Consider the following 21,550-nt stretch of genomic DNA (forward strand, 5'->3'; position numbering starts at 1 on the left):
GGGAGCTGATTGGATAGTGAAAAGTGTCAGGTGGTTAAAAAAAATATGAAAGGGACTGATGACATCAGCTGGAAATTTTTTCAGGAATTTATTATTAGGAATAATGTGAATTGATCAATTGTGCACAATACCACCAGGAATAGTTCACTCAAAAGTGAAAATTTGCTGAAGATTTACTCTCCCTCAGACCATCCAAGACGTAGAGGAGTTTGTTTGTTTTTTGGAGAAGATTTTGCATTCCATTACTTCCTCAGCAATGAATCATCTGCAGTGAATGGGTGCCGTCAGAATGAGAGTCCAAACAGCTGATAAAAACATCACAGTAATCCAAAAGTAATCCACACCACTTAAGTCCATCAGTTAATGTGATGCAAAAAGCTGTGTGTTTGTAAAACAAGTTAATCATTAAGACATTTTCAACTTCAAGCCATTGCTTCCGGGCAAAATACCATAATAACATATTTGCTTTGGACTGCTTAGGGTTGTAGACGGTGCAGATTTTTCTCCTGATTCATGGATTCTGGATTCGTATTTTGAACAGATTTAAAGTTAAAACATCTTCATGATGGATTTGTTTCTTACAAACACGCAGCTTTACACTTCCCAAGATGTTAACAGATGGAGTGGTGTGGATGAAGAAACAAACACAAAATGTCATTTCCATCTCGTACGGCCTGAGGGTGAGAACATTCTCAGGAAATTTTCATTTTTTGGTGAACTATCCCTTTAAGGAAAACTCTGCAGTGTGCAATCGCAAATACATTTTCTATGCATTGCAAACTGGTAAAAAAGAAAAAAGTCATTGCACAACTCAAACCACTCTTTATTTGGATTCCTACATGCAGGATTTGATGTAGTCAGATGAAGTTTAAATGCACACTATATTGTGCATGCCCCACACGCTCCTGCAGAGATAACATTAGAAGAGATGCAAGGTTAATCGCCTCGCTCTAGGGTGCCAAACAGCTTCATGTCCACATATGTCAGCCATCTAAATATGAGATTTAATGCACAACACCTACACGCTGAAAATGCATGCATCGCAACATTTCATTATTGCATGAAGGCACGCAGCTGCAAGCTCACGGACAATGGAAAGAGAGACAGCTATGGGAGTGGGCGCCAAGCAGGTCTTTATCTTTTCGCTGCGACTGCAGATTTTGATTAGCAGGTGCTCTGACAGAGGAGTGTGTGAGTCTTGGGCAAACAGCAGATGGGTAATTTCAGGTTTTATACATGAAAAAAAAGCTGTCACCTCCGCTACACAGGAGTCCTTTGGGGGCTCATCCACCTCCCACTCGCTCCTTCCCACACACGCTCGAGAAAAATGGCACATGCCCACGCTGAGACGTCTCCCCTGGGAGGCGGAAGAGATCTTATCCGCTCCCCAGTCGCAAGATTAATACTTTCTTCTAATAGTGCACTTATCTGGTCACAAACAAGAGCGAATCATTAGTATCTCCGTGTGAAGTGCAGGCTGGAGATTTATCCTGGGGGGCACAATTAGTTCTGCACGCTGATAGTATACATTGCCAAGGGAATCCTGCTTGATGTGAGGGCTGTCGGATGGCATGATACGGGATAACAACAGTCGGGAAACAGAGGTAGATGGCCTGCTTTAAACTCATCCTGAAGACCTTCTATAGTTTGCATGCTAAACGGAAGGACACAAAAGATAATTTCACACTATTAGAAATACACTACAACTGTAGTTTCCTCAAAAATGAAAACTGTGTTATCGCCTTTCCAACCTGACTCTTTTGTCTGTGGATCACTGAAGGAGATGCTTTGAAATCGTTCATGATGTCCTTTTCCATACTCTTAAAGTGAATGGGGACCGCAACATGAAAGCACCAAAAAAAAGGGAGGACCGTAAATGTCTGCTTGACTTATGCGCCATAATTCGTGTTTTTAAACTCGTACTGAAGGCCTTCCATATTCTGAGTCATAGAATTCAAATACATTTTTATCTGACACAAAAGCTAATCAAATGAATTACACACTATTGTGTGAAAGGAACAGTTCACACAAAAATAAATAATAATTTACTCCAAACTTCCAAACCTGACTCTTTCTTCTCTGGATCACAAAAGGAGATGTTTGGCAAAATGTCCATGCTGCTCTTTTCCATACAATTTAAGTGAATGAGGAATGGATGCTGTCAAACACAAAAAACAAACAAACACAAAAGCACAGATGATGAAAGAATTGACTTATGCACTTTATTTTAACTCCAATGGAAGGTCTGCCATAGTATGCATGCTAAAAAAGGGACTTTATGAATCTTTTATAAGAGGCACAAAAGATATCAAATGAATCTCATACTATTAGAAGTTGCAGTCCAAGAACAGTAGCTTGATTTTCACTACAATGTATTAACTGTGGTATGAAAGGTACAGTGCACACAAAAAGAAATTGTCATTATTTAATAAGCTTCCAAAAATTGACTTCAAAAAATTTCTGCATTGGATCACAAAAGGAGATGTTTGGCAAAATGTTCAATGGTTGATGACGAGCACTAAAAAACAACATACCAGCAAAAAAAAAAAAAATTGCAGTAAAAGACGTCTGCTTCACTTCAAGTCTTTTGAAGTCATATGTTTACTTCGTGAGAGGAACAGATTAATTAGTTGTTATTAGCTGAAAATATCATGGTTTTTGTGCATCTTTCAACACTTTTGAATGTTCTGAATTAAATGCAAGTGTAAGCAGAGATTAAATCACACACACACACACACAAAAAGTGTATTCAATATTCTGACAAATCTATCAGATAAAAATATTCAAAAACATTTGACTGAAATAAATAATCTCACCAATGTCATTTAGACACTCTGAAAACTTAGGTTTGATGTGAAACATCATTGGTTTTTATGCAGTTTTAAATACTTTATGTTTTGAATTAATTTATTGATCTTGACAGCCATCTGATTTAGTTTTGTAATGCATGAAAATAAGCAGCTTTGCTAGATTTTTCCAAATATTTTGTGTTGCATGGGTAGAAAGGTCAAACAGGTCTGGTCTAGTGGTCGACTGATATTGTTTTTCTGATTGTTTGTTTTTTTGATGCCGATATCTTGGAAAGCAGGGTGGCTGGTATGAACCCGATACAATTCTCTCTTTTGTTTTCTTCTTTTTTTTCATATTTAAGAAATTTGAAATCATTTGACAATGGATTAATAAATAAATGTGTAAAATAAACATACTTATACTGTACTTATGTAGATGACAAAAATAAATATTTATTTAATAAAAATACTATTAAGATAGTAAGTAAACACTGTAACAAACAGGGCACTCAGTATTCTGGGAAGCTGAAAAACTTATTGGCCGATGCCGTTATTTGAAAAATGTCAAATATCGTCCGATATATCACCCTTGTCGATATATATCGGTTGATCACTAGTTTGGAATGACATGAGTGTAATTAAAAGATGACAACTGACATTTTTACAGACTCAAACTACAGCATATATGCTAGAGGATACTGTAAATGAGCACACACGGTGTCCACACGATAAAAAGAAACCTCCTGTGACACACGAGCACAATGGGGGTCTTTTAGTGAACTACTAAATCAAACAAACACACAAACCTCGACATGGCACAACGTGAGAAAACATGTGAGTGGGTTAAACGGGGTAAACATTAAAAGAAAAATGCTTCCGCTCTCTCTCTGTACAGCATGAGGGTGGTGAGGTGAGGAAATTAACGGTGTGAGCTCAGGAGAATGCAGCGCGCCGTCACAACATGTCATTACAGAAATGAAAATGGGATTTATAGAGCCGCACCTGCGTGCCGTGACTTCTGCTGAACGGCCGTCACTCTTGGGGGCAGTACTCGAAGCATCCCTCCCACCAGGACCTCAATACACAACCAATTACTATGAGCTTAAAACTATTACTGTGCACTCAAAGTAATGCCCCCGTCCAGTACCCTCACCATAGACAACAGAGAAGCATGCTGGGAAAAGTCTGCCTTTCTGATGCACCTATTCAACAGGGTTGCAGTCGAGAGCACCGCAGACTCATCCAAACGAACAACAAGAGATATATGTCAGATAAAAGGTCATTAGCATGTAAAGGATGAAAAATGTCCACCTGAAAAATTGCTGCATTAAATTGTTAATTGAATATTGTATTGAAATGGATGAATTGATGAATGTAATGGAAAAACGAGTGTTGCAATGATTTATTGATCATATTTTTATTGTTTAAATATAGACTTTAAGGTACAGTAAAAACTTTGTGTCAAATATCTGATTTGCTGATCTAATTTATATATATATATTTTTTTTTTTTTTTAATGGCAACGGTGCGTTAATTCATATCTTTCACAGAGCAATAGTTGTATTTTCAACTATTTGTATTTTTGCTAAAAATAAATATATAAAAGTAACAGCTAAAAAAAGATAAGTAAATGTAAATACATTAAGTCATCGAGAAAATAATATTAAAAAACTGTTTATTTAGACAAATTTAAATATAAAAATATATATACAGGACTCAAATAAGCACAAATAAATAAACATTAAGTGAAAAATATATTTTAAAATGACTTTTTTCAGACAAATATAAATAGGATATCACAAAAAAAGTGTAATATAAAGAAATCCGAAAGAGAGTAGTAGTAAAAATCCAAAACAAATGTAAAAAAACAAGAATGTGTATGTCTATGTCTATGTATATGTATATATATAACTCATAGTAAGGGAGTGATAGCGTGTCTAAAAGACACAAACAATGAATTGATGTTTTACTCTGAGACAAACCAAGTCTAGTTATATTCAGTACGTGAAGCTTATGCTGTGAATAGGATCGAGTGGGATTTCAAGTTTATCATACTGAAGGCAAAACATTTACGCTGATAACTGATATAAGAGCAGCCGTCGTGGCAGGCAGCCAACCACAAGCCAATGCACACTGTTCACACCACCACTAACAAGAGATTGAGTGAAGCGAGAGATGGAGATAGAGTAGCAGAGGACACTTAGTCTGTGTGCGATCGGTGCATGCTGAAAAAAACAAACACTAAATGGTTTAAATACTGTCAAGCTGCAGTTCTCTCTCTGTCTGTCACTGACTAATTATTCAGCAGTGTGTAACCCATGAGGAAAGGTCATCAGAAAACTGTCAGTCTAAGAGCCAAATACTAATGATCTGTCTATTTAGCATCCGCTGGCATTGATTTTGCCTTGACAGACTCTGAATTTACATCTCGCAATTCTGAGTTTATAAAAGTCTGAGTTGCAAGATGTAACCCACTATCGCCTTTTTCAGTTTGGTGGAAACAAGTTTTCATAACTAAAAATCAGTTCAAATTCAGGAACTCGTCTGAAATTTTAAGGGCATTGTCAGTTCAGCTGTGAATGATGCACAAGCACGTGATCAATCTGATTTATTATTTTTAATTAGACTTCTCCCTTAAAGAGAAACAGTGTTTTTTCATGCCCCATTGTCAGCAGTGAACAACATTCGGGCACCTGTCCCCGAGAGGCCTGTGAGAGGTCAATAGGTCAGATCACCTCATTCACAAGCTATATGGCACTTCCTAACAGCCTCTGACTATTTATATGCACTCATCAATGGTTTCTGCAATGTTGATGGATTTTATGCATAATATGCAACATATTTCAAGACCATTTTTGCATATAAAACATTCATTCTCTTGGAGGTTTCTTCACGATTCCCTCTCTAAAAGCTGGCCGGGGATTTCTAACCTTCCCTTTGTTGGAAGCTCCTCTAAATTCTGCTGAAGACGATCCAACCCAGAGCGAATTATTGTACGCATTTCTGGTCTGAGCTCACGTCCCTGCAGAGAGGAAGTTGCAACATCCTTAAAGAGAGATTACCAAAGCCTCTTTTCCAGCAATCTTCAAAAGACGTCATCTTTGAAGACAAAAGCACTTTTTTCACACAGGACATTCCCCAGTTCTATACTGACCATACTGTATGAGCTAAGAAGCTGCTGGTCATCGTAACGAATTAATTAGTCAATTAGCAAACACAAAAAGTCATCTAGAGCCAACAGCAGAGGCCGAGGACAATCACAGGTGTCCCTTTACTTCTCAGCTTGCCACGGGTTTGATTTATGGATGCTTGATTTCTCGGTTAAACAAATTGCTAATAGAGCGGCGGCTGGTGAAAAATGGCCTTCAGGTAATTATGTGTGACAGGGAGAAGTCTCTTATTAAAGGGAGTTTTATCATGAAGCGTCACTGTGTTCTTCACAGCAAGACTCGAGCTGAGAAAATTGAAAGCGAGAAGGAGATTTGCATGCATATGTTATTAGTTGGGATATTGCAGCAGCAACGATAAAACAATATCGTCTCGAATGCAGTGTGTAATCTTGAATTACAGTGAAATACAGATGAGGATAAAATAATTTAATCAAAATGAAACATTGAAACAAATCTAAGATGTAAAAAACAAATGCATTTTACACAGTAGACAATATACAAAAATTTTTTTTACTTCTTTTAGTATATTTAGTATATTTCACAAATAATTACAAAGGAATGCAAGTAATATTGAATTATACATTAAATTTTGAAGTAGAAAGACTGGAAGTGTATTTTCTTGTGAAACGTACAACTTAAAAATGACTTGAAAATGTCAGGTTTAAATCAAGTGTTACTTGCCATTTTATGTACTTATTTGTGAAAATTAACTAATAATTTCTATTGTGACGGCAAACATTTCATTGGAATTTTATTGGAAAAAGCTGGTTTTCTCAAACAAATCCTATTTGAAACTCGCCTGTTATGCTACAAACTAAAAAATTACTAATAAAACCAAACAGAAATGGTAAAAAAAAAAAAAAAAAAAAGATTACTGGGGTATGCTTTACAAGAAAATACCATTTCAGGTTTTCTACTTCAAAAATGCATGTTTAATTCCGCGTGTTACTTGCAGTTTATTTGTAAATTCAAAATTCTATTTCAAAATTTATTATTTTCACAATTTATTTATGAGTGAGCTTCACTAGTAACTCCAACAGCAATTATTTTGTATACTGCACGAGCAAATAGAATTGCATTGGTTGCCTTAGCTAGCACACACTATTAAATATGCACAAGTCTAGAGATAAACAGCTAGCTAAATATTACTTCGGCTTTTTCGGTCATTGAAACAAACTATTTGAACAAAATCACTTGCTAAATTGACTCACCAAAGCGAGCATGTGATTACAGCTTCAGCTTGTTTATTTAACTAAACAATGCAATTTAAAAAAAAAACAATAGAAATACAATACAACGCACAAAAAAGCAATGTTCACACCTTTACTTGATAAAAAAATAGACCTATTACTGTAAAGCTATGGTACTTGGAAAACAGCTATGCTACTAAAGAAAGCAGCATGTCTTCCACTAGCTCTTTTAGCTTGATAAACAAACTCTAGATGATATAAGGACAATGTTTTTGCACATGCAGCTAGTTACATACACATAAGGCAGTGTGCTTCACCCATTCACTACAACTACCCTCAATCTTTCATTAACTGCCAGAAGCACCTCAACAACCTCCGGATCCATGTGAAAGCAAACTCTAATTAAAACTAGTAGACGAGAGTCTTTCCGAGCCGTCTGAGCTCTAATTACAGGGCCAAATATGAGGCTGATGGGAAAGCATGCAGTATTGATAAAACAGCCACACTGCTCTCTATCCAGCACTGTTCTAAAAATGCCATTTCTTTTATTCCCAAATTATAAAGTGATGCAGTGATGATGAAACCGAAAGGCAACAAAATCTGACTTTTAATATTAAGGTGGGTAATTATTTTCAATACCGACTGTTCATATATATATATATATATATCATCAGAAGCAAAACGTGGGCCATAAATAAGGCTTCCGTGATTTTAACATCTCTACCATTACACTTCCAACACCTCTTTCAGTCTTTATCTTTAAACCTTTTACTTAGGGTTTGAGTTAGAATCGAGTAGAATACTAAAAATCCGGCAGCTCTGATTGGGTGGGCCGTCCTCATCCTTTGCCCTTATATGGCAAAACAGGAAAACACAGAAAAACAAAAAGACATTTCAGCCCTGCAATTCCATTTCAGTCTTTTTTTTTCTTCTTCAGGATTGTGTATGTGCTCAAGTGGAGCTGAAATGCTGCGGTGGGCACCGGGCACCTTGGGAAATGTGCAAATTAAAGTCAAGGGGTGACGCAAGTGGTCAAGTGAATGGAGATTATGTGCCTCCATCAAACTGCAAATAAAACACACCCGCACACTTCTTCCTCCTCCTCCTGTGACAAACTCTCATCTCGTCCCTGTGCATGAATAATTCACTCAGATACTCCGAAAGGAAGTGCTATTAAAATTACATGGTACCAGGGAGAAGCAGATTAAATATTCCTACCTTCCCTTTCTTCTCCGTGTCCTGTAGCTCTGAGTTGCACGATTAAAGCAGTCTGTTTGAGTTTTCTTCACCCCTTCTACACATTAGCGAACGACATGATATCCAGCTGCAGTAAGCATTGACTCTCAGCATTCTGGAATATGTTCTCATTAATATATTTCTGAGTGAAGAAAAAGCAGGTCAAATATCCTCAAAGCCCTAAAACAAAAAACAAGATGTGTCCGGACACTTGTGGAAAGATCAATAGTCTGTAGTCACAGAAGCATGGTTTGCTAATCAGAGGCAGGTGGTGTTCACAGGAGAGGGACGGTTTCATTCTAGAGAGCGTTTGATTGGTTAACATTTTGGCCAGTGGACAAACATGTGCTAAAAAAAAAAAAAAGATATACAGCTAAATAGAAATATTTAAAAATTATAATAAAATGCACGTGTCAAAATTCTGATGCAGAAGCATTAATATTCTGTGATGCTACTTTGAAATGATATGTATCGTGAAAAGTGCTATACAAATAAATGTGAATTTGTCATGGCACCGAACTCAAAATACAACTTTGAGTACTAAAATTACTACAGATAAAAATTAAAAGCTTTAAAAAGTAAAGTAAAAAAGAAACCTGAAAATAAAAGCGTACTCAAAATATTCATAAAAATGACAAAAGCACATAAATATTACTAAAATAACACTGTTAAGTTCGGTATACTCATATAACATTCATTGTGACACAGATGGCACAGTTTCCTGAAGATGAACTGTTAGTAATTCATAAAACAAAGGTGCAGAACTCACATTCATGAAATAAACACAGTCCTGCACTTGAACTGTAAAAACCATCGCTTCTCGGCTGACGAGCTCAGCTCACTCCTGTGTCAGAGAGAAAGACGTCTGTAGATCTGTAATGCACATTGGCACTGCCAGTGAACATTTCATGCTTTAATTAGACACTGAAAGCCTCCTGAGGGACTCCAGCACTGAATCTACAACAGCAAATCTCAGAGGAGGTGGTCGATGGTGTCTTTTATTAATAATATCACTGGTCTAATAAAGTGTGCAAGGCTTTCCCGGTGACTGACACCTCCTCCAATCCTGATCAGGGCGAGACGGCACGGACCGTCAGGTGACACAAACGCCTGTCGCTGTCACCTAAACACCCGGACGACGCTGACAGAGAGACGGAGGACGAAAGAGAATGAGCAGCAGACACACATTAGCATTCAGGAAGCAGAAGCAGAGCAGAGAGCAGAGGAAAAAAGGAGAAAAGTGCTACAGTGATGACGTATTTTTAGAAGTTCGCATCACTCTGGTTTCCTCAACAACAAAAAACATTGAATTAGGTTTGGGATTATTGCAGAAAATAAGCTCTTCAACCAATTAAAGTTTATGATTCATACACGTTTCGGTTGTCATGATAATCTTCACAAATGAGGTCGCCTTTTATGAACCTGAAACTTTATAAACCCAGGGTTAATTTAGTTAACAAAAACAAAAATGTTGTTTAACTTGACATTAAAACTAAACTAACAACTGAAATAAATGTATATATATATATATATATATAACAGAAATTAAGCTTTATGATTAATACAATAACAAATATCTGCCAATGGAGTAAAATAAATTAAATAAACTTGTTTCCATCTGTATTAAGTTCATTTTTCTAACCAAAATATATTTTTTGCTTCTTTGAAGTATAAACTGGCAAAATCAATAACTTAATAACTTTGATTTCATTATTATTATTATTATTATTATTAAAAAGACTTTATCTTAAGTAATTTTGCTTCTTTAATAAATGTTTCTTGTTTTAAGAATGTTCATACATTTACCGTATACAATTTTATACATTATGTTTATGTTTATTTTTGGACTTTTTATTTAAAAAACAAAAAGGTTATATCTACACAGTCGAATGTTACGCAAAAACTTTGAAGCTCAAGATCTGAAAACGGCTCGGAATGCAGACAGAAGCTTAAAATTCCAAGCGGACAACTTGTTAGCAATCACCTTTTTCAAAAAAAAGTGAAAACACACTGATTTTTTTTTTTTTTTTTTTTTTGTAGAATAAAATGTGAAAATATCTTGAGCTTGTTTTCAGCACAGACTTTAGGATGATGGAACCAGAAGTGCTAAATACTCCTTTCAGGCTTTTGGCCTGCAAAAATAACTCATCCCAGCAAAAAAAAAAAATTAATAAGGCAAAAAGCAAGTCGAGATGAGGATTGTACACCGGCCCAAATCCTCAACTGCTCGGCCACACGACTCGATACGAGCGCTGCTGTAAATCACCCGAAATCCCACAACAGCAAGAAAAGCAATTAAACATTTACAGGACAAAAAAGTTCTACGCCTGCTAAAGGATGCACACGGATTTCAATCGCGCACACTGTGAAGTTTAGCCTGACCTATAAAGCAAAAATAAGAGCACGGTCCAGCCTATTCCATCTACAAATCACCACTCTGTCAATGGGAGAGGTGTTGTTTACCAGCAGTCTCTTGAGGACATGAAGAAGCAGCTTCCTTCACTCTCCGTCACCGAGTCATTTTCAGCCAGGCACCAGATTTCACACTCATCTGCTTCGTCCCAGTGGGCTTTACTGTGGGCAGCTCAGACGCTACGCTAGCAGTCACAACACACTCCTGAGTGCTCCAGATTCACTGCTACAAATGGACATCCAAGTACAAACAATGGCGACTAAAATAGCAGCACTTCAACTGAGTAATGCATGTGTTTGTTTTTTGTGTGTGTGCAAGCATTTTATTCTTGTATCTATTGCTCAACATTGTAATATATTTATTTATATATATATATATATATATATATATATATATATATATATATATATATATATATATTGTCCATACTGAGAAAGAAATGGAGGATTGTACAACCTATAATATGGAAAAGCTAAATTTGTGGATTTCACTGTTAAATTATCATGTTAAACTGAGAAAATGAATTTCAATTAGCTTCAAACTTGCAATCAACCAATCACAGAATAAGAACGAATCAGATTTTATGATATTGACCAATCACGACACTGCAAGAAATAGACCACCAAAAAAAGCCTATTTTTTATTTATAAATGTTTGACCGCTGTTATATATTTAAAAAAAAACATGATTTTTTTTCTTCATATACATGCTACTTTTTAAAAGTAAAATAAAACAATCAAATATGAAAAAAACAAGCTAAAACTATACAAATAAATGTTTTAAATATATTCATCTTTAACACCTGTTTTAGGAGTAGAATAAATCATTCAAACACGTAAACAATAAGGAAAATCAAAAAATATATAATTTCATATACAAAAAGGAGAAAAAAATTAAATACTGAATACTATATAAAGCATAATCGTATAAGATGTAATATAAGATTTGTCATACATGTACTTCTATATGTCCTATTTATGTATTCCACTATAAATTATTTGGTAATCCATAGTTTTTTCTTGCAAAACCTTAAAATTACAGTATTTTACATTTTAAAAATACATATAATGTAGTGTTACACCATTTACAATATTTTAGCATATACTGTACAGTAAGATAACTTATAGTTAACACTTCTTTCTTTTCTTTTTTTTTTTAAGTTAAAGCATTTTATAGTATTTTTCATTACAAATGAGTGATTTTTACAGTCAAATCTGCAATCTTGGAGAAATAATTTGAACACTTTATTTCTATTTATTATGCATTATTACACGGCTCTGTGGAATACTTGATTCTGATTGGTCAGTCGCGACATTCCAAGGTCTCTTATTCCTCGATAACAACCGGTTAAAACTGTTGACACGGACTCCGGATAATTGAAGTCTGCGCTATACTCTTGCTAGAAACGGTTTTTCTTAATGAAAGCTTTGCATTGGTTAGCTAATAAAATATTAAAACTCGATTCAGTATTATGTGTTCAATTATTTAATTATGTCATCCCATTGCTCTCTCGTTTCATAAAACGCAGCTGTTGCCATAATTATTAATGTGGTGAAATGTTGTGTAATAAGTGGTTTAACTGGATCATATCCCTTAAATGTCCTTCTAGTCTGAACTTGCGGTTTGCTTGCGTTCACAGAAGCTTTGCATTCAAATATCGCAACTCAAATCAATATCACATGTCTAATTATTTACTTAAGTGACTGGTAGCCGTGTAAAAAGCGCAAAAATGTACATCCAGACATTTTTTATCGCTGAATAACACCCTTCAGGGTGATACAGTCTGCAATAATAACTGTCTGGATGCTCATTATAAGCTGTTCTGAAATGCACCTTTTTTTATTTAATTCCATTGACTCCTCACACTGTTTTTGGAAGCCTTTTATTGTTCTGATCTTTACCAGGAAGGGGATTTAGAGGCCAGAACTTTACCTGCATAAACCTGTGTTATAGCCCGTAATTGTGTGTGTGTTGTGTCTGATGAGATCTCTCCAGCTCGCTGTCGGTTTTGTGCTCGAGTCCATTATCAATCACACTCTTAATTCTCCTCATGGAGGAAATCAACGGCCAGAATCGTTAAGTGGCACCCATGGCCTCTCGCCCACTCGTCCTCGCTCTCATCCTCACGAGGTTTCCACCCCAACAAAGCATCTGAGAGCCGACGCTCTTCACCCTGAACCCGTGTGCCTCAGGCTGTGTCTGAGAACGAAGTCCCTGAGGGCCCACGAGTACGTTTATCCATAAGACCGAGGCAGTATGGCATTAAATGCTGCACAACGATAGAAATATCAACTCTTACATTCTTAAATATAATACAGCTTCAAAAAGGTAAAGCCATAGAAGAACCATTTTAGGTTCCACAAAGATTTCAGTGAACAGTTCATAAAAGAACCGGCTCTTAAAAGAACAATTTAATAATCTAAAGAACCATTTTTCAATATAAATAAGCTTTTGTGGAACAGAAAGATTTTTTCGGTCATTGACGGTTCCATGAAGAACCTTTAACATCCATAGAACCTTTACATTCCACAAAAGATTATTATAATTAAAAAAAAAAAGAAAACGTTCTTTAGATTATTTTATTATTATTTTATTATTATGGTCTTCACAATACGAAAAACTTGTTTATTTTAGGAACTGTTCCCTGAAAGGTTCTTTGAAGAACCAAAAATGGTTCTTCAATGGCATAAGTGCAAAAACTCCAATTCCAAACCTTAATTTTTACAAGTGTCGGATGTAAGAGGTTCTTCAAGGAACCATCGATGCAAATTAAGAATGTTTATTTTTGAAAAGTAAAGAACCACTTTTGGCTCCTCAAAGAACCTTCCAGTAAACAGTTCTTAAAAGAACCATTTCTCCTAGTGTGAAGAGCTTTTTAATAATCAAAATAGCCATTTCCCACTATAAAGAACCTTTTGTTCAACAGAAAGGTTCTATGGATGTTAAGGGAACCATTTTTGGTTCCTAAAGCTATTTTTTCCCCCTCACTATAAAGAACCTTTTGTGCAATGAAACGCTTCCATGGATGTTCTTCATGGAATCATAGATGGCAATAAAGAGCCTTTATAATTAAGAGTGTAGTGTTTTGAATAGAGAGAAAATATGCTACAAACCAACTTTCATTTGTGAAGTTCACTTTATTATTCAAAAATAGGCACTACTACATGCTAATGAATACATTTTCTCATTTAATTTCCAGCACTATATATATAGAGTAAGACACATGCATTCAGCCGTGCACAGGTGGTTTGAGCCAAGGAATTGCAATTCAATAGATTTAGGAAGGTGCAAAGGTTTATTTGCTTCATGCAATGTTTTCAGCATGCAAGAAAACCCATCTGCTGAAATTAACTTAAGAGCACTGGTTCAATAAGAGAATTAAAAAAACTTCATGAAAATGGCCAACTTCATTACACAATCCATTATAGCGCAGTGCCAGGCGAATGATTTATGCCGTTGCACATTTTGTGGTCTAAATAAGCCATGGAAGAGCGCAGTTGATTCTGACCTTTACATAAACACACAGAGACTAACGATAACGGTCTCGCTGACTCAACCCAACATAATGTGCATCTGTTGGTTAATTACATTTTAATCTAATTGTTGTCTTTCTAGAGTAATGAAGCACAAAATCGATTCATAATTCACAGGCTGTTCTCGTTGAAATGCGACACATTAGTCTTTCTCTTTAACTTCAAACTGAGATGCAGAGCGAAATTATAAAAAAACATTTACACTCGCCAATTTAGCTCTCGGCATGACTCTGGCGTGATTTTACCTTTGTTCTCTTACAAGTAAAATCTGCCATGGCTGAATGGACAGGGCGACATGTTGCTACTGGATAAACAAGTAATCTCAATGCCTGCGGCTTGTCATTGAATCAAGCTTTCAGAAGCATAAAGGTCGGTGTGTTTCATTTCAACACAATTATGACTGACGCTTTATTGATTCAGACGTATTTTCCACATCACCGTCAAAAACCATCCAGAGTCCTTTTTACTCACAGCTAAGATAAAGCACTGAAGTGCGTCTCATGAAAGTCATGTATCTGTTATAATAGAGTGTGCTATTTGCAAAAACTAAACAATAATGTTGGGATAACTACAAGGTTTGAGAAGTAAATCAGTAAATCAACAACAAAGTTTTTCCTTCTTTCTCAGAAAATCCACACACAAAACAGCAATGCTGCACATTTAATAACATCATAAAATGTGCATTTCCTCAATAAAAGGACTTTGTTTACATGAACTTACATGGAAACTCCAGTTACAACACAACCTCTATTCTCAGCAGCTTTTTGTATTACAAAAAAAATGATCGCAACAGTCAGAACGAAATCATTATTATTTAAGTTGTTCTTGAAAGAGTTCAATCTGAATGCACAATGAATGCCGAGTGTTGAGGCCTGAATATAACAGTGTGTTGAGTGTTGAGGCTCATGAATATGCATGTCGATTGTTTAGCAATGAATGCAATATTGCTACATTGTTAAATAAATAAGAACAGGCAGCAGTGAAACGCCGTCGCACACCCACCCAAGGTTTATCAAAGCCACAACAAGCATCTTAATTTGCAACCATACCCACCGGTATTGATGGAAGTGTTGGGATCTGGGCCAAAACCTAGTGAACCTAGTGATTTTATAGACATCGTAAGTCTTGGAATATATCTTCTTTTGCCAGTTAAAAAGCAGCTTTTCAAGTACTTCCTGTTGATAATGCATTGCACATTGACAATTTTACTCAATATCCATGTTTTGTGCATTTAACTCATTCTGTTTTTTATCACATTATTAGTTTAGCATTCTAGCAAAGTTGTGCTATTTAAATTTAAATGTATGCATTTAGCAGACGCTTTTATCCAAAGCGACTTACAGTGCATTCATGCTATCAATTTTTACCTATCATGTGTTCCTAGGGAATCGAACCCCCAACCAAGTGATTTTATAGAGATCGTAAGTCTTGAAATGTATCTTCTATTGCCAGTTAAAAAGCAGCTTTTCAAGTACTTCCTGTTGATAATGCATTGCACATTGACAATTTTACTCAATATCCATGTTTTGTGCATTTAACTCATTTAGGTTTTTATCACATTATTAGTTTAGCGTTCTAGCAAAGTTGTGCTATTTATGTGCCAATGCACTTCAGATCAGAAGATTATGTGAGGTGGCTGCCTTCGAAGACAGCCAGGTGATAGAAATCAAGGCATCTTACTGAATTTTAAAGTGCATATATTACAGTATTATGCATGTGCAAGTATGAGCTCTTGCTCTTTCACTCTGCCATGCTCCAAATGGGGCCACTTCATAGTCCTCAGAAATCTCATGTGGTACGACCCCACCTGCAGGGTTGCCCTGATGAATCACCTCCCCAATGAATTGCATCTGAATTGCACCTGCAGTGCGCTGGGACCGTCAGAGGAACGCAAGTCAGGTGGCCCTCTCCTCGCCAAGCATGCTAATGTTGTAGTGATTACCTATACAGGAGTTCGGCCGGGGAACTCCATCTGTCCCATTCAGAATCACTATGCGCTGGCATCAGCCCCTGTTCAAGGTGATACAGGTACTCTCGGCCATCATGAATGTCTCATATATTGTTTTTCACATACATACAAGTGTTTTCAGTGGCTAATTGTATGACAGCAGCTAAACATACTGTAGGCACGCTTATCAAGCGCAATGCATTTTAAACAAGAAACCTCAATTTCGACACAATTTTGGAACATAGGCATGAAAAGTAGCCTGTTTACAGTTTTTATTTTATTATTATTTATTAGTTAACGATTTGGAAAACCGATCTATCTAAATCCACTTGCTAATGAAGAAAAAACACAACATTTCAATCTGTAACAATACTCAAAAATGCAAAGGTCATTTTCATCTGTGCTAAAAAAAATGCATTTTCATTTAAATGGTTTCAGATATTGAGACTTCCTCAACATTGATCCTTGTATAATTGGTCTGATCTTCTGACACTCTCGCAGTAGAAAAATGAATGCCATTTGCGATGCCAAGTGTCAGACTTCTTCTACTTTCAAATGAGCCACAGTCCATAACTCTAGAAACTATCTAGTCTTGCAAGCAAATAAATTTGCAGCCAATGCTTCTGAACATTCGAAAAACGCCAAAGGGATAAGAGCACAGATTCTCATAAATAATAATGAGCCACTGTTGATATATAGGAAAATTATGGCAGTAAGCCACGTTACATTCAATAGCGTTCACCCTAGTGCTCTTTTTGTATTTAACAGCATAGAATTTCATAGGCCTTCAAGTGGCGTTTTTCTTGAAACCAAGCACATTCTCAGCCACATGCACATTTACTTGCTCAACACCCAAGACAATGTCTCTTCTAATCATGATTGCTTCCTGATCTCAAAGTCTGACAGCTGACATGGCGTTACAAGAAAAAGATCTGTGCTTGCTTTATAGGACATGCATGCGTCATTTACTGCGGCTGAGTCGTGCGGCACAACGTGTCTACATCAATCAGTCAAATGATGGTCAGCTAATGAGTGTGGCATAAACAGCACAGAGTTTCATTAACATTGTGTGGTTTATTGGCACAGGGCGGCTGAGAGTTGTCGGCAGGAAGTGTTATTAATACCCCTTATTAAATATGACTGTGTAAAAATATATTGTTGTCAAGAGTACACTTACGCTTCAGTCTACAGACATGTATACAACACACTATACGCAGCCCATTCCTAAAGGATTCTTAGAATCTCCTAGAGGCAGTGTTATTTTGGAAAAGACTAGATTGTAACAGGTTGCAATCCCCCTCTGGGGAGCCCCCTGGTTCCCATAATTTCCACTGACAAGCATAGCAGAATGCAGGAGTTCACTTTTTTTATTTGCCCAGGAACCGATCTTCCTGCTGGGTAGGGAGACGTACATTTAGACTATAACAGAGTTTGGGCGGCATCATTCTCTGAAATCATCCCGCCTTGAGATTCTTGCAGGCCAACATGCACACACACTCTGTCACAACATATTTCAGACGGACTGTAGTTTGAGTTATGTGAGGTCAGCCGTGTTTACGAATACGGCAAAGAGCTACTGGAAAAGACTTACCAAGGGGACAATCTCACCTGGTAACCTTGGCTTAGGAATTAACTCAAGGATTCAAAGGCCATTAATTGCTTCTTGTGCCATTTTTACCAACAATCTTTTGGCTTCCAATCAAAATTTCTAACCACTACACTTCACTGCCATAATGACCCAAACTTGACAGATATGGGCTGGTCTTGACTGTAGGTTTCAATCTACAGCGCCCAAACAACGACACTGTAATATAACCACCTTTTTCACAACAGATACAGACTACGCCCCATTCACAGGGAAGACAAGACAAGTTCAGGCCACTTATGAGACCCCCCCTTACCTTAAACAGTGTCATTACGTTTGCAGACTTGATGGAGACACATACACTGTGATCAAGGGCATAGGTTTGCATTTGACATTGGTGGGGACATAATTGCTGCCCGCACCCTACACTACACAACAACATTGACAAGAACCAGAGCATAACCCCCACCAACTCCTGATCCCAAGAAGGACAAGGTGAGCCTGCTTACCTTAAAAAGCCTCAAGATGTTGGCGACCATGATGGAGACCGAGCTGGCAGCTGCACCAATGACTCCAACGATTTTATCTGGCTTGGCAAATATTGGCTGGTCTCCGTTGGCACAGCGTACATCCGAACCATCGCGCTCAATGAGAGCTTGTACAAAGGTAAGCGACTGCTCCAGAGCATAGGTGTCCCGCGAGCAGGTGTCCAGGATACGGGCCCCCAGCGTCACGTTAGGCAGCAGCTCTGGGTCTTTGTTGATGAGGTCGATGGCAAACAGCATTGCCTCCAGTCTGTGAATCCCCTTCTCCTTCTTTAACTCCCCGCAGGGAATGCCACGCTCACCCCGGGAGTGAACCGGAAACAGGCCACCCAGGATGATGTCGCCATCCAGACGGATAGAGTGGGCATACTCAATGGGTGGTGTCTCCACCCGCTGGAGGGAGACTGGTAACCAGTTACAGAGGAAGAGGAGGAACTGGTATTGAGTCCGACTTAAGTGTACAAGATCCATATCCACAGGATCGTTGGCGAAAATGTGAGGAATAGTAAGTCTGAAAAATCCAGGTGGTGGGACTAAGTTCTAATGGGGGCGCAGGTGGACGGGAACATCCATGCCCATTTCAAAGCTGAAGTTGTGCCTTTTGACCATTTAGAGTGTGGCCGAAGGAATTTCTCATGGGGCAAAAGCATCGGCCGCACATGTTTTGTGACTGATAACAGGTGATATAAGGAGATGCAAAAACATCAGACGAAGAAATAAACAAATGCCAGCTCCAAAACGCTCACATCTTCAGAAGCATCTAAAGAAAAGAAAACATTGTATGAGTGGCTACACAAAGAGAACATAAAACATGAATCAGACACAATATATGCAAGCAACAAAGCAAACCCATCAAACACATGGGCATCTTGACAGGGAGGAAATTACATCACAGTCGTTTGGAGCTCAGTGTGGTCTTTCACTTCTGCCTCACTGAAGAAAAAAAAAATCAAGGCCATCTTCTCTAACATTTGCATAGACAACCAAAAACATTTGGCAGTGAGAGGAAATGTATCTATTTGCAGACAATGGAGCTGTTGGGTTGATTTTTACAGTTCAGCCTTGTGAATGACAGAGGGTAATCAAGGAGAGTTATGGAAGATTTATCTTATATATATATATTATTATTATTTTTATTTATTTTTTTGTCAGGATGCACAAGATATGGAAATTTGGGCCAATGTAGATAGACAGTAATTATTTTAATGTTACTGATATTATGATTATTACTATTATTACTATCAAAGGCATTTGAAATAACTTTATGGTTTTCAAATGAACATGTTATTTCTCTGTAGAAGTATATACTCTGTCTTTCCCTACATCAGTCCACATTTCTTTCTTTTTAGCCAAAACCTAAGCTCCAAAATATAGGCTGCTAATTTGCACTGTTGTTGGCACCTGATCAAATACCTGGAACATTTCAGAGAGTCGAGACTGAGAGAACCACTCGTGAAACACCTCCACATCCCCACTCTCGACTGGAGAGCCATCGCTAGATTACGCGCAACGAGAGCGCAGTTACGCACGGCCTTGCGCTTCCGAGAGACACGTGCTAAGAAGTCTGCCGCCTCCGTGCGCCAAGAGCATCACTCTACAACGTAAAGGAAGTCCATTGCACACTTCCCAGTGTGATTCCGCTCCTCTGGTAAGCAACTAATGCCACTGAAATTCCCACACCAACCCACACGCAGGACAGATCTCATCATCCCTGGATCTTATATTACCTTAAAAACAACATTTCCCACTCTATACATCTCTGATTTAGTCTGTTCTAGAACAATGACTCTCTTCTGTTCTAAATGACTCCGTTCTGATTCTGTTCTGTTGAATTCTATACGGCTCTATTCTAATGACTATTCCGTTGTTCTGCTCCATACATCTCCGGGGAAGACCAGTGCGCATTGGTTTCTCGAGTGCAGCGACAGCCTGTTTGAATAGAAATGCATTTGCATATATGATAGTATATGTGCATATAGTACATAATTGGATTTGTTTCAGCCTAATATTCTTCTCGTTTGCACGAATCAATCTCTATATGGGAGCTTGGGTCTTCCCTCTCTTCTGTCGTTATATCAGAAACAGATGGAGTTATTACCACGGCAGACGCAGTGTGTCCCATTTCTCTTTTTAATTTACACGAATCTGTATGTGTCAAGCAGAACCATCTTCTTCTGGAGATTCCATTATATTTCCACCAGGAGAACCGGTCTCAAAGGAATCCAGAGCTCTTTCTCTCTCATACAAATGTAGTTGAAACGTATGCTTCTCCAAGAACATACAGTCGCGTGCAATTTTATAGCATGTAAATGCAACTCCTGAGAAAGACACGTTTAAAAATTCACAGCCTACACATTAAGCACGCACATTTCTGATTGATGATTCTGATTTATAAGACAAACTAAAACCCAATAGTCCATGTGTATGAATCAGCAACCATGCATGTGCATTGCGCACATTCCTTTGATGCCATGGCAATGCAATGCAATGATTCACATGCTGGCTTTTCAACACAGCATCTGCATTCTCGTTCAAATCTTAGCTTAACTTAACTCGAAAAAAAATGTCTAATTAAAAGCGCAACTATTGTTTCTGAAAAAAATGAAGTGCATTTAAATCACTATTGTATTCATATAAAACACAAATTAGCTATACAGAAACGACTGCAACATTCTTTTAGGTTACACAATAAAACAGTTATCTTTTATCACTGATAGTTTTCGCACTCAAAAGATATTCATAAGCAGCATTTCAAGCCGTGTTTTATTTGATATTATAATACTTGCAGAATAAGAGTACAATTATAAAGCATACTAGCGTGGAGTGCAGGAGATGTGAGATCTTACCTTCTTTCTGCTCTCAGATGCTGGTTTGTGGTGCTGAAATGAACAGCGCATCCCCAAAATCCTCCCTGTGATTGTGATTGCTCTCTCACTCATACTCTCTCTCTCTCTCTCTCTCTCTTCCGTGCATCACATGCAATTTAAATGAAACATGCTCTCATTTCAGAAGGAAAATCTTCAGGAACGTTCAGGATTGATTAAGGGAGCACCCCCCTCTCGTGCACAAAAATAGATGCAGAAGTGCAAGAATAAAGGAGAGAGGAAACGCAGGAATGTTATTTTGGATTTTGCATTAAAA

At 37.4% G+C, this 21,550-nt stretch overlaps 1 long non-coding RNA gene and 1 pseudogene across 1 annotated transcript; both read right to left on the reverse strand.

Annotated features, from left to right (window-relative positions):
- Positions 1-1,751: 1,751 nt before the first annotated feature.
- LOC113082478 (uncharacterized) lies at positions 1,752-8,694 on the reverse strand. Its single transcript, XR_003282694.1, has 3 exons — positions 8,368-8,694; positions 2,065-2,158; positions 1,752-1,820 (listed from the first exon to the last, which is right to left on the reverse strand). It is a non-coding gene; the product is annotated as an uncharacterized LOC113082478 (long non-coding RNA).
- A 9,598-nt stretch (positions 8,695-18,292) lies between these two features.
- Positions 18,293-21,343, reverse strand: LOC113082477 (metabotropic glutamate receptor 8 pseudogene; annotated as a pseudogene).
- Positions 21,344-21,550: the final 207 nt, after the last annotated feature.

This window comes from Carassius auratus, unplaced genomic scaffold, assembly GCF_003368295.1.
Source record: "Carassius auratus strain Wakin unplaced genomic scaffold, ASM336829v1 scaf_tig00036214, whole genome shotgun sequence".
Classification (NCBI taxonomy): Eukaryota; Metazoa; Chordata; class Actinopteri; order Cypriniformes; family Cyprinidae; genus Carassius; species Carassius auratus.